Consider the following 15,593-nt stretch of genomic DNA (forward strand, 5'->3'; position numbering starts at 1 on the left):
GACTCTTCAGCTGCTGCCCTCTTCCTTTTCCTTTTCTTCCTCTCCTTTTCTCCTCCTTCTAAAATGGGATAAGGGGCTATTTATAACTTTTTCTGACATGGAGCCCTAAAATAGTGTGTTTGAGGTGTGATTTTCTGAGGGAATCTTCTGCCAGCTCATCAATGAAATCTTTGTGGGACTGCATAAGTGGACTGCATAAGTTATGCAGTCCCTTATCTGATTTCAGCTGATTCTGGCTCTCTTGTGCGGCTTGCATGAGCAATGTGCAAGACTGCATAGGTTATGCACAATTCTGTGAGGTTGCATAAGGGAGGCACGAATCTGCATAAGTTATGCGGCAACTTATGCAGATTTCGGCAAGTGCTTGGGACAGTTTCTTCTCCTTATGCAGAACTGCATAGCTTATGCGGCAAGTTATGCGCAATTTGGCCAATGCATACTTCAACTTTGAAACTTGTTTTTGACATCTTTGGCTGCAGAAATCATTCCTCAAAAGTAAAATTTCTTTTTAGTCCTTCAAAAATACCATTTTTCCTACAAAACAAAGTAAAAATTACAAATTAATCCAAAATTGACAATTATGAAAAACTAACTAATTAACTAATGAAATTAGCTAAAAATGACTAATAATCAAATAAAATGGCTATGAAATTAAACCTAAATGACTATGCAAAATGTATGCATCAAATACCCTCAAACTCAAGCTTTTGCTTGTCCTCAAGCAAACTTTAAAATGTAATGCAATTTTTAGGGGTGCCTTATCCAAAGAGCTATGAAAATCACCTATTAAAGTAACTTAACACACCTTTAGCCATACCAACAATCCATATACCCATCCTTCAAAATGCAAAGAATCTAATGCTTATCCAAGCTTTCATCGCTTAGCCATCAAGTCAATTATCATCCAAAATTCCTAAACCAACTAATCAAAAGAGAGAGTCATGCTCAAAAAGAATTCTAGAACAATCAATAGCCAAAGTGTCTCTACATAGAATGATGAAATTAAATGAATGAATGGATAATTTTCCAACCCCATAGGCAAATTTCCTACTCCTATCTCCACTAATGTAGCAAGTACTATCAAGAGATCAAAGGTCTTTTTAGGGATATAATGGGGCCATGGGGTTCAAAATGAGACTAAGAAGAAAAATGGGTAAAAAAGATTTAAAGCATGAGAATATTTTCAATCTTGACAACATAAGGTACACTTCTTATTATATATATATATATATATATATATATATATATATATATATATATATATATATATATATATGGAAGAGAGAAATACGCAATGAAAATTGTCAAGTGATAGCATAATTTACAAAACACATAAAAATGGAGGGACATTTTGATACTTTAAACTTGTATCTAGCATTTTCTTTTGATGATTGTCCCTAAAAATAACACCCCCAAACTCATTCCTTTTAATACTTTGGGTGGATTTCTTTCAATTTGAATGACAATAATGAAAAGCACATATACTAGCACTTTTACAAGATGACAATCATTTCTTCTCCCTTTTATTGTATTTTTTTTTCTTTTCTTTTCTTTTCTCTTTTTTTTTTTTTATGTACCTAATATTATAAATAATTATTCTCATGAAAAGGGTTGGAGTGTTTGGTTCATTGGCTAGGTAGCAATAAGGGTTTCAAGAAAAATTAGGAATAAAAAGGCTCAAAGGGGTTTGCAAGGGTCAATTTTAATTAGGAAAAGGGCCAAAGGTTTAAAATGAGAAGGTTTAAATCAAAGAATGCCTAATCATCTCTCTTTTCAAGTACAAGCTGGTATTTCACCTTGAAAGGTTTAGAAAATTTGTTCTAGGATTGGTGAGACATCATTTGACTACCTTATATCCAATAACTCCCTCTAAACACTCCAATCTCTAAAGGACTAGTTGGGTGGCTTTTTGGCTAAGAAGATATAGGCAAGAGATAGACACTTCAAAACTTTGCACCTCTTAGAAAACTTTCAATCCACAAACCCAACAAAAGGTAAGTCAAATCACTCTCATAGGCAACTTTTCAATACTCAAGAGATTTGGCAAAAGATTTTAATGCATGATGCATGATTCCTAAAAATGAGCAATGCATTAACTAAATGGAGGAAATCTATTTGTATGCAATGTGTACAATTTCTAAGTGATGTATAATGTGTGTGTAAATGTGTTATGTATATATATGTATAGATGTATATGTAAAATATTTACAATATATGTAAATGGAATGGGGTGAGATGTTCCTATACTCAAAATGTGAAAAATGTAGCAAAAATCAAAATGCACACCCCCAAACTCAAAATTGGACATTGTCCTCAATGTCTCAAGCAGTGTATTATCAAAACTCAAAGCAAAGAGTAATTACCAGGAATTGTGAAATTTAAGAGCAAAAAGAAAGAGTTACCTGGTATAGAGCATATGAGAATTCAAGAGATAAAGGTGATGCATAAGAAGCTGCACAGGTTATGCAGAATAAAATGCTGTACAGAACAGGTGCATAAGGAGGGTGTAATACCCTAGGCAAATCCCACATCGACAAAACACGGGAGAGATGCTGGGTTTATAAGTTGGTGGTTCGTAACTCCTAGTGACGCATTTTAAAACCGTGAGGGCTTCAGCCCAAAGCGGACAATATCACTAGTGGGCCGGGCCATTACATTTGTGGTATCAGAGCCGCTCCGCGTGCAACCTTGAACGATGGTGGGGCAAACCTCAGCGAGGACGCTGAGTCCCATAAGGGGGGTGGATTGTAACACCCTAGGCAAATCCCACATTGACAAAACACGGGAGAGATGCTGGGTTTATAAGTTGATGGTTCGTAACCCCTAGTGACGCGTTTTAAAACCGTGAGGGCTTCGGCCCAGAGCGGACAATATCACTAGTGGGCCGGGCCATTACATTTATGGTTAAGTGGTCCTCATGAAAAGTGTAGCCCTATGTATAAACTTTCCATGGTTAAAATTTTAGGTCATTTGGACCAGTATAGAGAGAGTTATGACCAAATGAACAGTACGTGTTCATTTGGTCATAACTCTCTCTATACTGGTCCAAATGACCTAAAATTTTAACCATGGAAAGATTAGACATAGGGATACACTTTTCATGAAGACCACTTAACCCAGTTTTGCCTTTAACCAATTCAAATTATTAGCACAAGTTGGGTCCTTTGAAGCGCCAACCAGAAAATGTCCCAAAATAATATTCCTTTGGTATTTTGACCATAACTTGAGTTCTATAACCCCAAACTCAGTGATTCAAAAACTGAAATTCAAGTTTAAACATAGAGGAGCAATTGTTATGAAGGAATTGTGACTAAATATACATCCCAACCTAGTCAAATTCCTAGATAAAGATAACACATCAACATGAACCTAAAGAAAGGTTCATGGGAAAAATGCTATATAGGATAATTAAAATACTCATAAGGAAAATTTAATATTTAAAAATGATATGAATATGTAAATTAGGACTAATGTCCTATTAATATGAAATTTATGGTACCAATGAACAGTACTAGATAATAGTAATAGTGAATAGTGCTAAATTAATTAAAAATATTTAATTGCCCATAGTATACCTAGACTTATTTATTTAGTTGGATAAATTGGTATACCAATTAGGGACTACAGATAGCAAGATCGCCTCGAGAAAATCATGAACGACAATATATGTCCGGTATGATTGTTCTACGTGCTATACGCCTACTTTATTTACGGCTTTACAAGCTGGCAATGAGCCTCGTGCGACGGTGGCCTCGTGCACGGCAGGGCGATATCTTGAATAGACATATGGCTGTCTAACCAGTATACACCCGTACATCCAGCTTTTATAATTTGTTATAGGTTTTCTTGGGCACTGAAAAAAAAAATTAATTAAGACTTAAAATACAATAAGTAATCATAAAAGATCCTAATAATGTTAATTATTTTCAAAGAGCAATAAAAATGTAAAATACCCAGAAATTATGAGTTGTATATATTATTTCAAATTATTAAATTATTGTTATTATAAATTATGCACCACTAAGCGTTATTTTTCAAATGTAATGGCCCGGCCCACTAGTGATATTGTCCGCTTTGGGCTGAAGCCCTCACGGTTTTAAAATGCGTCACTAGGAGTTACGAACCACCAACTTATAAACCCAGCATCTCTCCCGTGTTTTGTCGATGTGGGATTTGCCTAGGGTATTACAATCCACCCCCCTTATGGGACTCAGCGTCCTCGCTGAGGTTTGCCCCACCATCGTTCAAGGTTGCACGCGGAGCGGCTCTGATACCATAAATGTAATGGCCCGGCCCACTAGTGATATTGTCCGCTCTGGGCCGAAGCCCTCACGGTTTTAAAACGCGTCACTAGGGGTTACGAACCATCAACTTATAAACCCAGCATCTCTCCCGTGTTTTGTCGATGTGGGATTTGCCTAGGGTGTTACAGCTCCCTTCTTATCTCTAATCTCCAAATCAAACTCTTGTAGCATCAGAATCCACCTAATGAGCCTAGGTTTAGCCTCCTTTTTACGGAGTAAATACCTGATAGCAGCATGATCTGAAAATATAACCACCTTTGAGTCAATAATGTAAGGTCTGAACTTTTCCAATGCAAAGACAATTGCTAAGAATTCCTTTTCAGTTGTTGCATAATTTGTTTGAGCCTCATCCAATGTTCTACTAGCATAATAAATAGCATAAGCCCTTTTGTCCTTTCTTTGACCAAGAACAGCTCCAATTGCATAGTTGCTAGCATCACACATAATTTCAAAAGGTAGGCTCCAATCGGGCGGTTGCATGATTGGTGCAGTGATAAGGGCTTGCTTCAACCTGCAAAATGCATCCAAACACTCTTGGTCAAATACAAATGGTATGTCATGACTTAACAAATTAGACAAAGGTTTAGCTATTTTAGAAAAATCCTTGATAAAGCGTCTGTAGAACCCAGCATGTCCTAGAAAACTTTGAATTCCTTTGACATTGGTAGGAGGAGCCATCTTCTCTATCACTTCAACCTTGGCTTTATCAACCTCTATTCCTCTGTTAGACACCAAATGTCCAAGCACCATCCCTTCCTGAACCATGAAATGACACTTTTCCCAGTTTAACACAAGGTCAGTATCTACACATCGCTACAAAACTTTAGAAAGATTAACCAAGCATAAGTCAAATGAAGATCCATAAACAGAAAAGTCATCTATAAAAACCTCCATTATAATGGTAAGGTTATATTTATATATTTTATGATATATTAAAAGTTGTTTTTTTAATATAATTCATTAATTAAAATGTCTATGGTTTAAAAAGATAATGTAAATATAATCATTAATATTTTTATATAAATAAGAAAATATTTATATGTAATGAATTTCTAGTAGGAAATATTAATTAATTGTTGAGAAAATAGTTCATACCTACATGAGGGATGCTCCATGTGATTTTACTTCATATTATTTTGAAATTTGATGATATGCGTCTGTATTTTATTCATTTTAATTTTTAGTTTATATTTTATATTTTTTAATTATTTTATATACATAATTGTGACAATATATTATTAATTATATAAGATATAATTAATATTTATTTAATAATATACCGACTAAATCTCAGTGGAAGTAAGGAATAGATTTAGTAGGGGGGCAATGGGGCGCTGCCCTCAAATTTCCTTTTAAAAGATAATTTTGTATAAAATTTTAACATTATCCTATATTAAAAGGTATTAATTTACCCTACATTCAAAGATGTCACTTAATTTCTTTTATTAAATAATTTTCTCCAATTCCATTAAAGTTTGGATTATTCTATTAATTGAAATAAACTTATTAGTTTTCTTAGGAAAATTAAATTTATTAATTGAATGCATATAGAAGTGAAAATACATATTTATATGTTTATATATAATCCCCATTAATAAGAATTTTTAAATTTATCATTGATTTAATTTCAGTTGAATATTAAATTTTTAATTTTTATCCTTTACCGATTAAATAAGCGGACAAATTTAAAAAACATGCTTTGAGCAATTTAAAACTAACCTTTTATTTTTCAAAAGTTGAGAATTTTCAGCTTTTAGGCTACGTTTATTTTAAAAAAATATATTTTTTTAAAAATACTTTTCATATTTAAGTAAATTAATTAATAGAAAATATTTTTTTATCAAAGAAAAATTAAGTTATTTTTAAAGAAAATGACTTATTTTTTAAAAGAATAAGTCATTTTTCATTTTTTAAACTTTGAATATCTTATTAAAATGTAAGCACACTTATACATACATGAAATAAATAAATATTATTAATTTAATATTACAATCAAATAATAAAAAATATTTTTTATGAAAAATATTTTCTTTATATAAGTCATTTTTCGTAAATCAAACGGAGTCTTAATGATAATTTATTTTTTAAATTATAAATTTAAAAAATTGGGGATGGAAAATACCAACGTCAGCTTGTACATTCGATTGAAAGTTGCCAAACACCAAATTTTGACTGTTGGACGGATTAACCATTAATTTCCAAAGAGCAAAAGCTCAACCTAGCAGCCACTTAGCCCCGAATTTCATGCATAAATTAGGAATGGCTTTTGCCAATTTACATTATTAGTAATTTTAATTTATACATATTTTTTTATTTTAATAATTTTTTATTAATTATTTTATATTTTTTATTATTTATATATAGATTAATTTTTTATTTTTTAAACTTTTAATAAAATTTCAAATATTAATTAAAGATATGGAATCATTTGAAATTAGTTCAATCATATGGTTATTTTCATATTTTTAATATTATAATATATTTTTAATACATAAAAAGAATATATAGAATATAATACTATATTTTCATATTAAAAAATATAATATATTATAAATATTATTTTTAGGCCTATGCTTTTGCTTGACTAACTATTTTTTTTTTATCTCTTTCTTTGCTATCTTGTATTGTTTATATGCCTCATTATTATCACACTTAGGTAATTTCTAATACAATTCCGTCTTTCTCTTCACTACTTTTTGTACTTTTTAAATCTGATTTCAATAAGATTAAAATTATCTATTTGAACCATTAATTTCAATTTTATAATAGGAGAAAAAAATTAAAATCCGTCACTCTATTTATTATCAATTTGATTCCAATTCAAACCCTTAAATCATTAATTTGAGCCAATTTTGATATAATTCAAGACTTATCTAGGTAAGTTCTTTAATATTTAGTGTTATTTTGTTATTGATTTGAAAAAAAAAATTGCATATATCAATTTGATTGGTTAAAAATATAATTAAAAATGTACAAAATATGTAAATTATAATTTATATTAATTATATATCATGATGACTAACTCCGCTCAAGCAGTTTGCGCTTAGCCGGTCCCAAACCCAGATAAAAGAGGAGGGTTACGGTAGGTGACAACCAGCGTAAAAATTTCATCACACCTTATGATATGGATTCAAATGATATAAACGTTGGGGCGTCCTCTACTAACGACATGCTACATCGAAGTCCGAGTGTAGTGAGAAATATGTAAGGGTGTAGAGCGTTCACCGAAAGCTACACGCCATGCCGGCGCCCGGGTGTGGTGTTAAGTGAGCAAGGGTTCCTACATCATGGACGGGTGTGGGTAAACAAGTTAGTCCATAGGATAAATAGTAGAACAAATAGTGAAACAGAACACAAGATAGACATAGAAAACAATAAAAGATATCATAAAATGAGACCAATTAGGAAGGAAAAGGATAGGAGGAGGATCCGGGTTGGTACTTGGAATATTGGATCACTTACAGGAAAATTAATGGAGCTTGTGGATACCTTGGAAAGGAGAAGAGTGAATATTGCTTGCATTCAGGAGACTAAATGGGTAGGAGAGAAAAACAAAGAAGTGGGTAATTCAAGGTACAATCTGTGGTTTACCGGAAATGAGAGAAATAAGAAAGGAGTGGGCATAATCATAGACAGGACATTGAAAGACGCTGTAATAACTGTGAAAAGAGTAGGAGATAAAATTATACTAGTAAAGCTAGTACTAGAAGGAAAAATAATAAATGTAGTTAGTACTTATGCCCCACAAATAGGACTAGATAGTGAGAGTAAACAAAGGTTTTGGGAAGATATGGATGATTTAATGCAAAGCATACCAAATGAAGAGAATATTTTCATTGGTGGAGATTTGAATGGACATGTAGGAAGTGATAGGCAAGGCTATGAGAATGTTCATGGAGGTTTTGGTTTTGGCAGTCGAAATGAGGAAGGAAAAAACATCTTAGATTTTGCTATGGCATACGACCTAATACTAGCAAATACCTACTTTATAAAAAGAGAGTCACATTTAGTGACTTTCAAAAGTAGACAACATAGAAGCCAAATCGACTTTCTCTTAACCAGGAAGACAAATAGAGCTCTATGCAAGGATTGCAAGGTCATTCTAGGAGAGGCTTTAACAAGTCAACATCGGTTAGTAGTCTTGGATGTCAAGTTTAGGAACAATTCAAGTAAGGTCAGAAGAAATAATGTAGCTCGAACAAAGTGGTGGGAGTTCAAAGGAGTAAAGCAAGTGAAGTTCAAAAATGAGCTTTTTGAGTCTGAAGCATGGAAGCTGAATATGGAGGCCAATGATATGTGGATACAGATGGCATCAAAAATTAGAGAAGTAGCTAGAAAAGTACTTAGAGAGTCTAAAGGACATGGACCACCCTCAAAAGAGAGATGGTGGTAGAATGAGGAAGTACAAAAGGCAGTGAAAAGAAAAAGAGAATGGTATAAGAAATTACCTAAATGCAATAATAATGAGGCATATGAACAGTACAATATAGCAAAGAAAGAGGCAAAAAAGGCAGTTAGTCAAGCAAGAGCACAGGCTTTGAAAAGTTATATAAGAAACTTGGAACTAAAGAAGGGGAGAAAGATATTTATAGATTAGCAAGGAGGAGAAAAAGGAAATGTCAAGATCTCAATCAAGTTAAGTGCATTAAGGATAAAGAAGGAAAAGTGTTGGTGAAAGATGAGGACATTAAAGAAAGATGAAGAAATTAGTTTAATGATCTCTTTAATAATAGTCAAAATAGTAATAGCGTGAATATAGACTATAGAACGATAGAAAAGAATATGAATTATACTAGAAGGATTAGATCTTTAGAAGTAAAGGAAGCATTTAAGAGAATGAAAGTGGATAAAGCCTATGGACTCGATGGAATATCAATTGAAGTGTGGAAGTGTTTGGGAGATATGGGAGTGGAATGGTTAACTAAATTATTTAATAAGATTCTAAACTCAAAGAAAATGCTTGATGAATGGAGGAGGAGTATTTTAGTACCTATTTTTAAAAATAAGGGAGACATATAGAGTTGCTCGAACTATAGGGGAATTAAACTCATGAGCCATACTATGAAGTTGTGGGAGAGAGTTGTGGAGCATTGACTACGTCGTGATACTGTTGTAGTATGCCCTAGAGCATATCATTTAGTATGTATCTTGTACATATTCTTATTAACAAAAAGGCATTTCTACTTTTCCGTTTACATAATATATTTATGTGTAATAGAAAAGGTCCATTGATATTTTATTAGAAATATTATTCTTAAGTTGTTAAGAATATGAGTGACAATATTTCCAGCACAAAGTATCATAAATAGGTTCACAATCGAGGATACTTCATAATAAGGACATGACTTATCCAGAAAGATTGTATTAATGTTTGTTCCCAAGTTATTTATATGAGATATAAATAAGATGGAATGGTGAGTCTCATGCCATATAACAAACATGAAAGGCACTTATAAATGATAAGTAGGCCGAACCAGTGACACTTATGACAAGCACATGGAGTTTACTCTTGTCAATATTTTGTCATAAATCATATCAGTGCATATAATCTTTAGACCTGAGATAGCACAGTTATATTGTATATAGGTAGTTTGAGTTTGATACTGCTTTCATACTTGTACTGTGTATGGGTATATGGGCATCTGTTGGCTCCTACTAGTTATATATGGAGGTAGGTGTTGATCAAGATGGAATCTGTTCCTCTAAGTAAATAGAGATAAAATCCTATGTTCATTTAATTGTTCTTGATGTTTCAAGTTCCTGGCCAGGACAGATAGATTTATTTAGAAAAGAGTTTCTAATGAGAAAATCTTTTTAATCAAGAACTGGAATTAAAAGAGAACATAATATTCATAGCAAATGGAGTTTGACATAAACCATGACTCCAGCTTGAGTTGGGATTTTGTAACAGAGAGATTCTAGTGCATGGTAACATATGATTATAGGTTCATTTAAGGTAAACCTTATTACTAATTGGGTGGCCATGGCATGCTATGCTAGGTGTTAACCATGGTCTATGAGGTGTATACAATGATTTAGAGAAATCATTTATGGTAAGAAAGAGTTCTGATGATATTAAGAGTTGATATCATGTCTCATTGCCAATTAGTGATGAGCCTAGTAAGTCACACACATATACAAGTTATCACCTATTTAAATATGATTTAATTAATTAATTAAAGAGTTTAATTGATTAATTAAATAGGTTTGATTTGCAACTAAATTGCAAAGTCCCTAGCATGACTTGAAACCAAATCTAGATTATTGGATGTATAGTATAAGTTAAATTTATATTTAAAGTGTTTAAATATGAATTTAATTAATGAGAGATTAATTAATAGAGATTAATTAATTAATTTATATTTGATATAAATTAATTAGAAGAAGAGAAATAATTATTTTGGGTTGAGAACTCAAAATTAAGACACAGAGGCATTTTGGTCATTTCACAGTGTGACACGTGGCACCATGAGATGGTGACACATGGGATTACACATAAGCTTGCCAAATATTTTTTAATCATGTAAAATGATTAAAATCAAGATTAAATATAGGTTTGACACTTAGGACAATGTGATTGGGTTACTTAAACCTAGAGCTAATCAAAGGGTGACATGTGGTAAGGGTTTAATGTGTTAACCTAGCTATTTAAGTTTTGTTATGAAAAGAAAAATAACCAGCAGCCACTCCTCTCCTTTGTCACGCCATTTTGAGGCTTTTCATCTATTCCTCTTCATCTCTCATCAATTCAAAGAGATTAGCCATCAATCTCTTGAATTAAGAACACTAGAAATTGTTTCTAGTGTCCTGTTTACATCTCTAATCTCTTAAAAGGCAGAACTTGAATTTCTAATTAATAGAAAAAGCTTTAGAAGCTATTCAAGGGCTGCCATAGGTGTTCTTGGTGTGGACAAGCTAGAGGGACAACATCTGGTGTCCTGAAGATGAATCTCAAAGGCGCAGACACGCTGCAGTGTATCAAGAGGTTAGTGTAATTGTTCTTATTTAATCTAGGGTTCTAAAATTAATCTGATTAATTTTTAAAATCTTAAATAGCAAATACAGATCCAAAAACATATTAAAAGAGTTTTAATATGTTGTTTATCATTGAAATTGTAACACCCTAGGTAAATCCCACATCGACAAAACACGGGAGAGATGCTGGGTTCATAAGTTGATAGTTCGTAACCCCTATTGACGCGTTTTAAAACCGTGAGGGCTTCGGCCCAGAGTGGACAATATCACTAGTGGGCCAGGTCGTTACATTTGTGGTATCAGAGCCGCTCTGCGTGCAACCTTGAACGATGGTGGGGCAAACCTCAGCGAAGACGCTGAGTCCCATAAGGGGGGTGGATTGTAACACCCTAGGCAAATCCCACATCGGCAAAACACGGGAGAGATGCTGGGTTTATAAGTTGGTGGTTCGTAACCCCTAGTGACGCGTTTTAAAATCGTGAGGGTTTTGGCCCAGAGCGGACAATATCACTAGTGGGCTGGGCCATTACATTTGAAAGCCGCTCCGCGTGCAACCTTGAACGATGGTGGGGCAAACCTCAGCGAGGACGCTGAGTCCCATAAGGGGGGTGGATTGTAACACCCTAGGCAAATCCCACATCGACAAAACACGGGAGAGATGCTGGGTTCATAAGTTGATAGTTCGTAACCCCTATTGAAACGTTTTAAAACCGTGAGGGCTTCGGCCCAGAGTGGACAATATCACTAGTGGGCCGGGCCATTACAGAAATCATATAGATAAAAATAAATCTTGCATGATGCATGTGACCCTAGGTGAAAATTTTTGAATTCAATGGTATAAACTTGTGTTTTTCACGCTTCCGTTCCTTCAATTGGTATCAGAGCCACTATATTTGCCATTTAGATTGATGTTTATGTGATTTAATTGTGTGTTTGATCATGAGATCAAAAGTTCATTACTGGTTGCAAAGCCAAGGTGGCGGCACAAATGATGAACACCATGGTGCGCATGGTTGACGCACCACAATGGTGTGCAAAGGTAAATGGATGGTGAATGTACAATTGTTGTATGATCTAAGATCCATTTTATGTCTAATTAGATTGTTTTATTAGAATTTTTATCACACAATTAAATTATAATTCAAATCAGAATTTTAAAAATTGTTTGAATGTGATTCAAATCTGAATTTTAAAAGTTGTTTGAATGTGATTCAAATCTGAATTTTTAAAGTTGTTTGAATCATATTTAAATCTGATTTTTTAAAATTGATTGAATAAAATTCAGATATGATTTTTTAAAAAATGTTTGAATGTGATTCAAATCTGATTTTTTAAAAAATGTTTGAATGTGATTCAAATCTGAATTTTTAAATTTGTTTGAATGAGATTCAAATCTGAATTTTTAAATTTATTTGAATCATATTCAAATCTGGATTTTTAAGTTGAATATGAGATATTCAATTTAATTTAAGTATGTATGTTTTATTTAATTGTTAAATAGTGATATGCATGATGGATGATCATGGACTATAAAAGACCAATGTGATTGGATTTATTTCTTTTATGTTTCTTTGGGATTGTAAATTAATTAATTTATTTTAATTTATTTTGGGCATGTATTATTAAGTTTGTAATAATTTTTGGGTTGTAATTTCATTTATTTAAGTTCTTGTAAATTCGCCTTGGTATGCCAAGGATTACTATGTAATATTGGATTGCAAGAAGTTCAAGGAGGTTAAGAGCATTGGTGGGACCAGTGGGAGGAATTCAAGATCAAGTGTTGATTATGTACTCCTTCAGCAACTCTTGTAAAATGAATGAATGAAATGCACCTAGGAATGTCCTGATTCAATTCTTGGTGGCTCAGAATTGAATCCCTTAGAAAGTCCATGATCATACCATATTTACTGCTTATCCATGAATGCATGAGATGTATGGGAATATATGCAATTATATGATATATGCATGCTAAATGGATAATGTGCAAAGTGAGACCTTAATAGTAATTAGAATGACCATAAAATCTTCCAAATAAATGATTGAGTTGGAAATACTATAATTAAAATAATTATAACATAGGCCCTCCATTGGGGCAATTATTTTAAGAAATTTTAAATAGTTGCATAAGATGCAATTAATTTAAGAGATTTTCTTAAGAATAATTGTTAAGCATGAGATGTTGTAAATATGTAAATAGTTTGGTGGCCAATATTGGATGTACCTGAGGACATTAAAATTATTTACATAATTACTGGCTCAATGGGATCAACTTAACTAATGCAAGATAAGTCAATAATGGATGTACCTGAGATTTTGAGCATTAGGGGCTAGGTAAAGGATTGAACCTCACATGAGATGTGATGGGCAAGGAGTTGCTCACTTATAGTTTATTGTAATTCCAATAATGGATGTACCTGAGGATAATCAATAGAATTATAAGAATTCAATCACCCACTAGAAATCTATCCAACTAGGATTTCCATTTTCTACTTTGGAAGTGTAGGATTCGCTAAGTTAGTGGGAGGACCAATTTGATTAAAAGACCATAATCATTTTGGTTAATTACATGATACATTAACTAATTAATCTGGTTATTTTCTGCAGTTAATTTTCTGATAAAAATGAGCACAAAACAACCACCACCATCCAATATCCTTGCAAGCATACTTGATCGCAATAGGTTGATAGGACCTAATCTGTCTGATTGGCTAAGAAATTTGAAACTTGTCCTGAACCTTGAACATATAGGATATGTTCTAGATTCAAATGTTCCTGGTCCCATACCTCCAGAGGCCACTCAAGAGGAACATGAAATTTTGGACAAGTGGAAGGAGCATGATATGAGAGCTAAGTGTTACATGCTTGCTTCCATGAGTAATGAGTTACAAAAGCAGCATGAGAACATGTTGAGTGCGAGTGAGATCCTCCTTCACCTACAAGAGTTGTATGGTGAGCACAGCAAGAATGCTAGGTATGAGATATCTAGACAGCTATTCCGTATGAGGATGTCTGAGGGACAGAATGTTGGGGATCATGTCCACAAGATGATTCGGCTGATTGAGTAGTTGGAACATATTGACTTCAACATGGATTTCCAACTACAAACGGATTTGATCCTTCAGTCCCTTCCTGAGTCTTTTGGCAATTTTGTGACAAATTTCCATATGACTAAACAGGAATGCACCTTAGATGGTTTACTCAACATACTGGTTATTGCCTAAAAGAATATGCCGGGCAATAAAGGAAAAGAGGTAGCTTTGATTGCATCTTCTTCTGCTGGAAAGTCCAACAAGAAGAAGGGCAATAAGAAAAAAAAAACCTCAGATTCCTAGTCCTTCCAAGAAAGTAGCTAAACAGAAAAGGAAGACTAAAGCTGATGAAGGCAAAGGAAAGTGTTTCCACTGCCAAAAGATGGGCCTTTGGAAAAGGAACCGCCTGGAGTATCTTGCTTTTACGAAGGACAAGAAGGATACACCTTCGGAAGGTATGTCCATATCTTGTTATTTAGATTCTGATGATACTCATAGTTCATCTACAACTTGGGTTTTAGATACTGGTGCCAGTTCTCACATTTCTAATGATATGCAGGAACCAACAAATAGTAGCAGCTTGCGTTCTCAAGATATTAGAGTCCGGATTGGCAATGGCTCAACTGTTGAAACTTTAGCCATAGGATCTAAATCTTTTTACATGTTTGGACATGTTTTGTGTTTGGATAATATTTTATATGTACCTGATGCTTTTAAGAACATCATTTCTATATCTAGTTTGACTAGAAATGGTTATGAATTTCAGTTCACAGATGATGTTTGCAATATTTATTTTGGAAATAAATATGTTGGTTCGGGTTATATGAATGATGGTCTTTATTATTTGGATAATAATGACAAACACAAATTGAATGCAAGTGATCTAAAAGAATGTAATGCCATGGTGAAAACCAACTCAAGTTCAAAATATATTTGGCACTTAAGGTTATGTCATGTTGCAGAAGATAGGATTGCAAAACTGGAGAAAATGGGGATTCTATCCTCATTGGGCTCTGAGCCTACTCCAACTTGTGAATCTTGCCTTCAGGGCAAAATGACTAGGTCACCCTTTGTTGGACAAGGGCAAAGAGCTGAAAATATTTTGGAGCTAATACATAGTGATGTATGTGGTCCATTTAAAGAAATGGCTAGAGGGGGCTTTCATTATTTTATTACCTTTACTGATGATAAATCAATATTTGGGTATTTGTATTTGATGAAATACAAACATGAATCTTTTGAAAAGTTCAAAGAATTTAAATCTGAAGTAGAAAATCAAACAGGA

Source organism: Hevea brasiliensis, chromosome 14 (genome assembly GCF_030052815.1).
Source record: "Hevea brasiliensis isolate MT/VB/25A 57/8 chromosome 14, ASM3005281v1, whole genome shotgun sequence".
NCBI classification, from domain to species: domain Eukaryota; kingdom Viridiplantae; phylum Streptophyta; class Magnoliopsida; order Malpighiales; family Euphorbiaceae; genus Hevea; species Hevea brasiliensis.